Genomic DNA, 12,844 nt, shown 5'->3' with positions numbered 1-12,844 from the left:
GAATTATATAATAATATATTATATCATATCTTATTTATATAATATATAATAGAATGTAATTATACATTATATAATATATGTTATATATTATAATATTTCATTATATATATTTCATTCTTTAAAAATTTTTTTAAATGTTTAGTTATTTTTGAGAGAGAGAGAGACTAAGTGTGAGCTGTGGAGGGGCAGAGAGAGAAGGAGACACAGAATCTGAAGCACGCTCCAGGCTCTGAGCTGTCAGCACAGAGCCTGATGCTGGGCTTGAACCCAGAAACTGCAAAATAATGACCTGAGCCAAAATCAGACACTTAGCCTGCTGAGCCCCTCAGGCACCCCTATTTCACATTTTCTTTATCCATTCACCTGTTTGTTGATGGACACTTAGGTTGATTCCATATCTTGGCTATTCTGAATAATGCTCCAATGAACGTGGGAGTGCTGATATCTCTTTGAGATATTGATTCCATTAAGAGTCTCATTAAGAGTCAGACACTTAAACAACTGAGCCACTCAGGCACTTCGAAGTTTCCCTTTTTTGCATATCCTCACCAATGTTAATCTTTTAGCCATGATAGCCATTCCAACATATGTGAGGTGATACCTCTTGGTTTTGATGTGCATTTCCCTGGTAATTAGAGATATTGAGCATTTTTTTCATACAACTATTGGCTATTTGTTTTCTTTTGAATAGTACTTATTCAGGTCCTTTGCCCATTTTAAAACTGGGTTATTTGTTTTCTTGCTTTTGAATTGTTTGAGTTCCTTTTATATTTTGGATATTAACTGCTTATCAGATGTATAGTTTGCAAGTATTTTTTCTCATTCCACAGGTTGTTTTTTCACTTGTTGATTATGTTCTTTCCTGGGAAAAAGCTTTTTTGTTTGATGCAATACCTTTGTATATTAAAAAAAATTTTTTTTAGAACTTTAAAAGTTATTTATTTATTTATTTAGAAAGAGACACTGTGCAGGGGAGGGGCAGAGAAAGAGAGAGAGAATCCCAAGCAGGCTCCATGCTGTCAGCGCAGAGCCCAACATAGCATTACGAAGTATGAGATCATGACCTGAGTGGAAATCAAAAGCTGGATGCTTAACTGACTGAGCCACCCAGGCACCCATCCATTTGTGTATTTTTGTTTTTGCTGCCAATGCCTTTGGGGTCATATCCAAAAACTCATGGCACACTAATGTCAAGAAATATTTTTCCTGTTTTCTTTTAGTAGTTTTACAGTTTCAGGTAAACATTTAAGTCTTTAATCCATTTTGAGTCAATATTTGTATGTTTTGTGATATAGGGTCCAAATTCATTCTTCTGCATGTGGATAACCAGTTTTCCTAACCTTGTTTATTGAAGAGACTACCTTTCCCCCCTTAGTGTCCTTGAGATCTTTATGGCAGATCAATTGACCATAAATGTGTGGATTTATTCCAGGCTCTCTATTCTGTTCCATTGGTCTGTATGTTTATTTTTATGCTGGTACCATACTTAATTGACTACTGTAGCTTTGTGATATAGTTTGAAATCAGGATGTGATACTTTCAGGTTTGTCCTTGTTGCTCAATTGCTTAGGCTATTTGAGGTCTTTTGTTTCATATGAATTTTATGATTTTTTTATATGAAAAATGCTCTGTGGTAGGAATTGCACTGAATCTGTAGATATCTTTGGACAATATGGACATGTTAACAATATTAATTCTACTCTGTGAACATGGGATGTCTTTCTATTTATTTCTGTATTCTTTTCTTTCTTTCACCAGTGTCTCATGGTTTTCAGTGTACTGATCTTTCAACTTTTTGGTTAAATTTATTGCTATATATTCAAATTTTTTGGATGCTATTGTAAATGGGATTATTTTCTTAGTTTCTTTTTTGGATAGTTTGTTGTCAGTACATAGAAATGCAATTTATTTTTATATATTGCTTTTGTATCCTGCAACTTTACTAAATGTATTTGTTAGTGCTAATAGTTTTTTGGTGGCATCTTTAGGGTTTTCTGTATATAAGATCATGTCATTGACAAACAGAGATAATTTCACTTCTTTCTTTCAGGTTTGGTTGCCCCTCATTTCTTTTTCTTGCCTAACTTCTGTGGCTAGGACTTCCAGTACCATGTTGAATCTAAGTGGTGAGAGTGGATATCCTTGTCTTGTTATTTCATCTTACATCTTTCACCATTGAGTATGATGTTACCTGTGGGTTTTTCATATATGGCCTTTGTTATGTGGAGGTATGCTCCCTATAAACCTACTTTGTTTAGGGGTTTTTCATGAATGGGTGTTGTACTTTGTCAAATGTTTTTACTGCATCTACTGAAATGATCATGATTTTTATCCTTCATTCTGTTAATACTATGTCTCACATTTATTGATTTGCATATGTTGAATCCTCCTTGTATCCAAGGGATAAATCCCACTTGATCATAGTGTATGATCCTTTTAATGTGCTCTTGAATTCAATTTTGTTGAAGATTTTTGCATCTGTATTCATCAGGGATATGGGCCTGTAATTTTGTTTTTTTGTAGTGTCCTTGTCTGACTTTGATCTCAGGGTGATGCTGGCCTTATAACATGAGTTTTGAAGTGTTCTCTCCTCTTCAATTTTTGGAAAGAGTTTGAAAATATTGGCATTAAATTTCTCTAAACACTTACAGAATTCACCAGTGATGCCATTAGATTCTAGAATTTATATTTTGGGGCATAGGGTGGAGTTTTATTACTGATTAAATCTTCTTACTCATTATTTTATCCATTTTTTAAGTTTATCTATTTATTTTGAGAAAGAGGGAGACCTGGGGAGGGGCAAAGAGAGAAGGAGAGAGAGAATCCCAAGCAGGCTCTGCACTGTCAGTGCAAAGCCCTATGTGGGACTTGAACCCACGAACTGTGAGATCATGACCTAAGCCAAAATCAAGGGTTGAATGCTCAACAAAATGAGCCATCAGGTGCCCCTAGTCTATTAATCTTTTTAAAAATGTATTTATGGTAACAGGAATCTATCCCCAAAACCAAGAGCACACTGTATACACTGTATATTAGCCAACTTGACAATAAATCATATTAAAAATTTTTTCTTTATGATTCAATGTTGGTAGTTTGTGTTTCTTTCTTTTTAAATTTTTAAATGAATTAATTAATTTTTTTTAACTTACATCTAAGTTAGTTAGCATATAGTGCAACAATGATTTCAGGAATAGATTCCAGTGATTCATCCCCTATGTATAACACTCAGTGTTCATCCCAACAAGTGTCTTCCTGAATGCCCCTCATTTAGCTCATCCCCCCTCCCACAACCCCTCCAGCAGCCCTCTGTTTATGCTTTATATTTAGGAGTCTATTAAATACTGAGAACAAAATGAGTGTTGATGAGGGGTGGAGGAGAGGGGAAAGTGAGCAATGGGCATTGAGGAGGGCACTTGTTGGGATGAGTACTGGGTGTTGTGTAGAAACTAATTTTACAATAAATTATATTTTTAAAAAGGAGTCTCTTATATTTTGTCCCCTTCCCTGTTTGTATATTATTTTTGCTTTACTTCCCTTATGTTCATCTGTTTTGTACCTTAAATTCCTCATATTAGTGAAGTTATATGATATTTGTCTTTCTCTGACTAATTGTACTTAGGATAATACCTTCCAGTTCCATCCACATAGTTGCAAATGGAAAGATTTCATTCCNTTCTTTATCCATTTATCTGTTGATGGATATATGGGCTCTTTCTATACTTTGGCTATTCCCTATACTGCTGCTGTAAGCATTGGGGTGCATGTGGCCCTTCAAAACAGCACATCTATATCACCTGGATAAATACCTAGTAGTGCAATTGCTGGGTCACAGGGTAGTTCTATTTTTAATTTTTTGAGGAACCTCCATACTGTTTTCCGGAGTGGCTGCACCAGTTTGCATTCCCACCAGCAGTGCAAAAGAGATCCTCTTTCTCCTCAGCCTCACCAACACCTGTTGTTGCCTGAGTTGTTAATTTTAGCCATTCTGACAGGTGTGAGGTGGTATCTCATTGTGGTTTTAATTTGTTTTCCCTGATGATGAGTGATATTTAGCAGTTTTTCATATGTCTGTTAGCCACCTGCATGTCTTCTTTGGAAAAGTGTCTATTCATGTCTTTTGCCCATTTCTTCACTGGTTTATTTGCTCTTTTGTGTGTTGAGCTTGATAACTTCTTTATAGATTTTAGATACTGACCCTTGGTCTGATATGTCATTTGCAAATATCTCCTCCCATTCCATCAGTTGCCTTTTAGTTTTGCTGTTTGTTTCCTTCACTGTGAGAAGCTTTTTATTTTGATGAAGTCCCAATAGTTCATTTTTGCTTTTGTTTCCCTTGCCTCCGGAGACGTGTTGAGTAAGAAGTTGCTGCAGCTGGGGTCAAATAGGTTCTTGCCTGCTTTCTCCTCAAGGATTGTGATGGCTTCCTGTCTTACATTTAGGTCTTTCATCTGTTTTGAGTTTATTTTTGTGTATGGTGTAAGAAAGTGGTCCAGGTTCATTTTCCTGCATGTGGCTGTCTAGTTTTCCCAACACTATTTGCTGAAGAGACTGTCTTTATTCCATTGGATATTCTTTCCTGCTTTGTCAAAGTGAGTTGGCCATACGTTTGTGGGTCCATTTCTGGCTTCTCTATTATGTTCCACTGATCTGAGGGTCTGTTTTTGTGGCAGGTAGTTTGCGTTCCTAGGAATTTATCTTTTTCTTGTAGTTATATAACTTGTTGGCATCTAATTGTTCATAATATTCTCTTATGATCTTTTGTATTTCTGTGGTATTAGAAATGGCTCTTCTTTCATTTACAATTTTATTTATATTAGTCTTCTCTCTTTTTTTATTAATCTAACTAAAGATTTGTCCATTTTTTTATCTTTTCAAAAAACCAATTCCTAGTTTCATTGATCTTTTGTATTGTGTCTATTTCATTATTTCTTTGATCTTTATTTTTCTTCCTTCTGCCAACTTTGGGCTTGGTTTTCTTTTTTCGCCTAGTTTCTTAAGGTGTAAATTAGGTCATTTGAGATTTTTCTTTCTTTCTTTTTTAAAATGTTTATTCATTTTTGAGAGAGAGAGAGAGCCCATGTGCTAGTGGGGGAGGGACAGAGAGAGATGGACAGAGGATTTGAAGCAGGCTCCATACTGATGGCACAGAGCCCAGTGTGGGGCTCAAATTTACAGACCATTAGATCATTACCTGAGCCAAAGTCAGATGCTTCACTGACTGAGCCACCCAAGCACCCCAAGATTTTCCTTTTTTTTTAAATGTAGGCATTTATCATTGTAAACTTCCCCTTTAGACCCGCTTTTGTTATATACTGTAAGTTTTGGTATGTTTTATGCTTGTTTTTGTTTGTCTCAATATACTTTTGATTACTCTATTACGCTTCTGATTTCTTCTTTGACCCATTGGTTATTCAGGAGTGTGTTGTTTATTTTCTACTTATTTATGAATTTCTAATTTTCCTTCTGTTATGGACTTCTAGTTTCACACTATTGTGGTCAGAAAAGATACTTGATATGATAAGTATCTTTTGATACTTAAATTTGTTAAAACTAGTATCATAGCCTAACATTTTATCTGTTTTGGAGGATGATCTATGTGTGTTTGAGAAGAATGTGCATTCTGCTGTTTTTGGATGGAATGTTCTGCATACGTCTGTTAGGTACATTGGATCTATAGTGTTCGTCAAGATTGTTGTTTCCTGGGGTGCCTGGCACCTGGGTGGCTCATTTGGTTAAGTGTCTGACTTTAGCTCAAGTCACGTTTCACAGTTCATGAGTTCAAGTCCCGAATGAGTTCAAATCCTGCATCAGGCTCTGTGCTGACAGCTCAGGGCCTGGAGCCTGCTTCAGTGTCTGTGTCTCCGTCTCTCTCTGCTCCTCCCCTGCTTGCTGCTTGCACTCTGTCTCTCTCTCTCAAAAATGAATAAACATTTTTAAAAAGTGGAAAAAAAAAGATTACTATTATCTTGCCATTTCCAATGATGTGGATGGTGCTAGAATGTGTTATGCTAAATGAAATAAGTCAATCAGAGAAATACAAATAAAATATGATTTCACTCATATGTGGAATTTAAGAAAAAACAGATGAACATATGGGAAGGGTGAGAGAGAGAAAAGAGAGAAATCACAGAAGGCTCTTTAAAAAAATTTTTTTAATGTTTATTTTTAAGAGAGAGACAGACAGAGCACGAGCAGGAGGGAGGACAGAGAGAGAGGGAGACACAGAATCTGAAACAGACTTCAGACTCTGAGCTGGCAACACAGGGCCTAACACAGGACTCGAACTCACGAATCACAGGATCATGACCTGAGCCGAAGTCAGATGCTTAACTGACTAAGCTACCCAGGTGCCCCAAGAAACTCTTAATGATAGAGAACAAGCTATGGGTTGAGGGAGGAAAGTGGGTGGGAGATGGGCTAGATGTGTGATGAGTACTAAGGAGCTCACTTGTTTTGATGAGCACTGGGTATGGTATGTAAGTGATGAATCACTGAATTCTCCTGAAACCAACACTACATGGTATGTTAACTAAACTTTAAATTAAAAAAAATAGTTTGCTGTTTCCTTATTAATCTTCTGCCTTGATAATCTATCCTCTGATAAAAGTGGGATATTGAAGTCCTCAACTATTACTATATTGCTGTCTATTTCTCCCTTCAGTTCCATTAAATTTTGCTTTATATATATCGGTGCTCCAATGTTAGGTACATCCTCTTTTTTTTTTTTAATGTTTATTTATCTTTAGAGAGAGAGAGAGAGAGAACAAGCAGGGAAGGGGCAGAGAGACAGATGGAGTCACAGAATTCGAAGCAGACTCCAGGCTCTGAGCTGTCAGCACAGAACCTGATGCGGGGCTCGAACCCACTAATGGTAAGATCATGATCTGAGCTGAAGGAGGCCGCTTAACCAAGTGAGCCACCCAGATGCCCCTAGGTGCATCGTCTTGATGAATTAATCCATTTATTATTATACAATGACCTTTGTCTCTTATGACAGTTTTTTAAAATTTTTTTCTTGCGACAGTTTTTGACAATTTTGTTTAATGGCTATCTTCCTCCTGTGTCTTCACATGGTCTTTTCTGTGTGTGTATCTACTGCCCTAATCTCTGCTTCTTATAATAACATCAGTTATATTGGATTAGGGCCCACCCATATGATCTCTCTTTGCTTTAATTACCTCTTTAAAGGTCCCATCTCCAAATATATAATCACATTCTGAGGTACTAGGGGCTAGGATCTCAACATATTAATTTGGAGGGACACAATTCAGCTCATAACACTCCTCTTTCAGTTCCACTGGCTTGCCACAAAAACTTCAACTCTACAGGATTTAAAAAAAGGTTATCAAACATCTTAAAGTCCCTTAATAGACTATAATACATATTTAAATATGTTTAATTTTTAAAAGGAAGCCATTTGCAGAATTCTCAACTATAAGAGAATTATACATGAGAAGTATTCATTTTTTAAAGTAATGATGGCTCCAAGGAAAATATCTATTTTCTCTTTTTATATACTTGAAGGTGACTTGACTATAAAGAGCTTGTCTGAATTAAAAATAATTTTCTCAGGAGAAATTCTAAACTAAAGGCCAATGTACAGTTCCCCTCATGTAAAGATGTAATAACTCAAGTACTTTCCATATCTCATTTCCCCTTTATAGTGGTATAAATGTGAATAATGATCAAATATTTTAGAAGGGATTTCCTTGCCCTTTGGGAAATAATCAGGTAGGATATGCTAAATTATAGTACAGTGAAAACAAATCAATATCAGTGGGTTGAAATAATGAGTTTATTTTGTGTTCATGCTATTACGTTAAATCACATGAGAGTAGCAGTATTTAATCATTTTTGAACTAGGGATACTGGAAATTTGTATAGATAAACCTAATCCTTATCGGTCATAGATTGATCTGGGTCTCTACTTCTTGTTGTCCTTACTGCTTTCTTTCCACCAGCTAAGATGTGGCTGGTTACTTTGTGACAAAGAAAGGGACTGAAGAAAGTACACATATTCCACTTATACTTAAATATTATTGGTCAAAAAACAGTCAAAAGGCCATGTCTAACTTCAGTGGGGTGGAGAGGTGCTATCTAAATTTCAGGAAGAAAGAGTATTTGTGACTACCAAATCTGGTAATATTTATGTCAATGTCGGTCTGTAATAAGGATTCTTTTATAGACATTTCTAGTCCTCTTTTGCATTATAGAACTTGATTTTGTACAATCACAGGACTTGATTTTCCAGATAATTGTTGGCTTTTGTGTGTTACAAATATGGAAACATCCTAGACATTGTTAATCCCAGATGAATTTAATGTTATTTACGTAGACTTTGTCACACAGTTTCAAAAAGAGTTTTTGGACCTTGCTATTGTTAAAATAGTAGATTTCCAGTAATTCTTCAATAATGGGTCATGTTCTTCCATAATATGTAATATAATTCCTGTGCTAAGGCTATTTTTTTCAAACTTTTCCTGTGTCTAGAATTGGAATTCCATGATGGACATTGAAGAAACCATGTTTCAATAGTTTATTTACTATTTTGTCTTTCTTATCACAAATTTGACATATAATATGGTGTAATATACTATAAATAATATAAAATATTTCCAGATGGTATCTATGTTTAATAATGAAATAGACGACATCTTTATTAAACTGGTTGGTTTTGTTAACCAGAAAGAAGTTGCTGGTCTAGTGAAATTCCAGTTCTAATTTTGTATTCTTTGTTAGAGCAGTGGTATAAGAATTGCTTTAGTTAAGTATAACAAGCATCTAGTTACTGTATTGTGTGAATCAATATCAAAGGAATATATACTTGTAACTTTTAGTAACAGGTTTATTGAGATCAACTCATGTATATACAATTTACACATTTAAAGTGTGCAGTTCAGTGGTTTTTAATATATTCACAGAGTTGCACAACCATCACCAGGATCAATTTTAGAACATTTTCCTCATTCCAGGAAGAAACCCTGTACCTATTAGCAGTTACTCTCCATTTCCCCAATCCCATCCCACCCCTGGCCCTAGGTAACCACTAATGTACTTTCTGTCTCTACAGATTTACCTATTCTGGATATTTCATGTAAATGGAATCATACAATAGATGATTTTGTGACTGGTTTCTTCAATTTAGCATGTTTTCAAAGTCTATCCATGTTGTAGCATATCTCAGTACTTCATTCCTTTATATTGCCAAATAATATTCGATTGTATGGATATACTGTATTAATTTATCCATTCACCAGCTGATAGACATTTGGGTCGCTTCCAGGTTTTGCTATGAATAATGCTGTGATGAACATTTGTATTAAAATCTTTGTATACCTGTGCATATGTTCTTATTTTGCTTGCATATGTACCTAGGAGTAGAATTTGGTAGCTCATATGATAACTCTATGTTTAACTTTTGGAGGAATTTTCAGATTGTTTCAAAACAGCTGTACCATTTTACATTCCTTTTTTTTAATGATTAAAAAAATTATGTTTATTTATGTTTGAGAGAGAGAGAGGTGGGGAAGGGCAGAGAGAGAGAGGGAGATGGAGAATTCCAAGCAGGCTCTGAGCTGACAGCAGAGAGCCCAGTGTGTGGCTCAAACCCACAAACTGCAAGATCATGTCTTGAGCAGAAGTTGTACACTTAACTGACTGAGCCACCTAGGCATCCCAAGATTTTTTTTTTTATATTTATGTAACTTCTCACAACCCTGAGATCAAGAGTCACATGCTCTACTGACTGAGCCAGCCAGGCATCCCCCCATTTTACATTCCTACTAGTGATATTTGAGAGTTTCAATTTTCCACATCCTTGCTAGGACTCATTATTGTATGTCTTTGGATTATAGTCATTTTAGTGGGTGTGGTATGGTATTTCCATGAGGTTTTGATTTGAACTTCTCTAATAGGTAATGATGTTGAGCATCTTTTTTTCATATGTTTATTGGCCATTTGTGTATCTTCTTTATTGTTCAGATCCTTCCAACTTTTGTGTTCTTTGTCTTTTTATTATTGAGTGTAAGAGTTCCATATATAATCTGGATACAAGTCCCATGCGAGATACATGATTTGGAAATATTTTCTTTCATTCTTTACGTTGTCTTTTCAGTTTTTGGTGGTGTCCTTTGAAGCACAAAGGTTTTTCTCTTTTTTTCTTTGTTTGCTTGTGCTTTTCTATTTTTCTTTAAGAAACGGTTGCCCAATCCAAACTCACAGAGATTTACAACTGTGTTTTCTTCTATGGCTTTCATAGTTTTAGCTCTTATATTTAGATCTTAGAGCAATTCTGTTAAATTTTTTATATGGTGTGAGATAGAGGTCCACTTTTATTCTTTTGGAGGTGAATATACAGTTGTCCCAGCACCATTTGTTGAAAAGACTATTCCTTACCCCTACTGAGTTATCTGGAGACCCTAGTTGAAAATCAACTGGCTGTAAATGTGAGGGTTTATTTCTTGATTCTTAGTTCTATTCCACTGATTAATATGTATATACATATGCCAGTACCACACCATCTTGATTACGGTAGCTTTGTAGTAAGTTTTAAAATTGGGCAGTGTGAGTTGTCCAACTATGTTCTTCATATGCCAGACATTATTTTGGCTGCTCTGGGCTCCTTGAAATTCCATATGAGTTTTAGGATCAGCTTGTCAATTTCTGCAAAGAAGCCAGTTGGATTTTTGTTAAGGAGTATTGCTATCTTTATAACATAAGTCTTCTGATCCATGAACATGGAATGTCATTCCATTTATTTAGTTCTTTCTAAAATTGTTAAATGATTTGTGATTCTCAGAGTATGAGTTTTACACTTTTTGCTAAATTTATTCCTAAATTTTTTATTCCTTCTGATGCTATTACAAATGAAATCATTTCCTTAATTTTCAGTTTGTTATGGAACTATAAAGCTACCATATAAAAATATAATTAATTTTTATATGACTCTTGTATCCTAAAACCTTGAAGAACTTGTTTATAATTTTGGTGGTTTATTTTTTACTAGATTCCTTAGGATTTTCTACATACAAGATTATAACATCTACAAATAGAGATAGTTTTACTTCTTCATTTCCAATCTGGATGCCTTTAACTATATTTCATTGCCTGATTGCCCTTTCCAGAACCTATAACACAAGGATGAATAGAAGTGGCAGGAGCAGACATCTTTGGGTTTTTTGTAGGTGCTGTAAACAATCTTTTAAAGAGTTTATAATTGTTACATTCTTCTCTGACATAGTTGCATTACCTAAATTCAATAGTAGAGTACAATTTGGTAAAATCTAGAGAAATATTAAGCAAAGAATAAGGTTATTCTTATTTTCTACTATGTAACNGGACGCTTAACCGACTAAGCCACCCAGGCGCCCCTCTTCATCTTTGTTCTTGCCCTGTCTATAACCTCCACCAAGGAAAGTGACCCACCATTGGACCCTACAGTCTCAGAAGCCATATTTGATAATGTGCTATTTTCCTTCTTTCCCCACTTTCTAACCCCTTTTGCTGGACTGGAATAATCATCTAACCTAAGAACAACTAATCCTTAGGTGAGACAATTAAATCAGATTAAAAAAACATTTCACGGGGCGCCTGGGTGGCTCGGTCGGATAAGCGTCTGACTTCAGCTCTGGTCATGATCTCATGGTTTGTGGGTTCGAGCCCCGCGTCGGGCTCTGTGCTGACTGCCAGCTCAGAGCCTGGAGCCTGTTCCGGATTCTGTGTCTCCCTCTCTCTCTGACCCTCCCCTGCTCACGCTGTCTCTCTCTCTCTCTCAGAAATAAATTAAAAAAAAAAAACATTTCACTACTTANACATTTCATAACATGAATACTCTTTCTCATGACTGGACATAAGGAACAAAGGAAAGAGTTTGTCAGTTATTGGTGCAAGTTCTAGCTGAAAATTTATGTGAGAACAGAATCAGCTTGGGAGGCCCTAATGGATCATGTATAGCTAAAATTATAAAAAAGTAGAAATTATAAATAAGCAGAAATAGTTATTAAATTAGAATAGAAAGAAGTAGATACATAGACTAGAACTGAGTAACACAAAGAGCAGAACAGTAGAGGAAAAATTCTTGAACTCTTGCATCTCAGGTTTATAGAATGAGCTTAAATTCAAAACCTGTCTTCTCCAGCCCCAGTTCTTGGGCTTCCATGAGACCTTAGTCTTCTTATTCTTCTACATAAGCTAACTTGAAAGAGTTCTTGTTGCTAGAAAATAAATGAAATAATTAAAAACAGTATAAACTCTTTACATTTGACAATTTGTTTTCTCAAGTGAACTGAACTCTAAAGAGAAAGACGTGGCAAAAGAGAATGGAAATTATTTTGGGGATAGTAAAGTATGAAATGCATGAAAATAATGAAGAAAGAAAATAGATGAACTTTAGGGTCCTTGCTCTTAAGCAAACTATGTTGCCTAACGTTGCTGTTAATTGTTAGAAATGCAATTAGTATTGACTAAATAATTTCTATTTAGGAGAAATATTTGGTAAGGTGGTAATGATGAAATTGTTAAAATGACAATATTGTGCTTGATAAATCCTTCAAGGATACTGCTTTGGGAAAAACCTTGTTCTGTTCTTGTTGTTTTACAAATAGTTTATTGTCAAGTTGGTTTCCATATAACACCCAGTGCTCATCCCCACAAGTGCCCTCCTCCATGCCCATCTCTCCCCTCCCCCCCACACCCATCAGTCCTCAGTTTGTTCTCAGCATTCAAGGGTCTCTCATGGTTTTCCTGTCTCCCTCTCCCTNTTTCTATGTAGAGTATCATGTCATCTGCAAAAAGTAAAAGTTTGACCTCTTCTTTGCCAATTCTGATCCCTTTTATTTCCTTTGGT

This window comes from Crocuta crocuta, unplaced genomic scaffold (assembly GCF_008692635.1).
Source record: "Crocuta crocuta isolate KB4526 unplaced genomic scaffold, BGI_CrCroc_1.0 scaffold134, whole genome shotgun sequence".
In the NCBI taxonomy this organism is placed as follows: domain Eukaryota; kingdom Metazoa; phylum Chordata; class Mammalia; order Carnivora; family Hyaenidae; genus Crocuta; species Crocuta crocuta.
Note: the sequence above shows the minus strand (reverse complement) of the source record.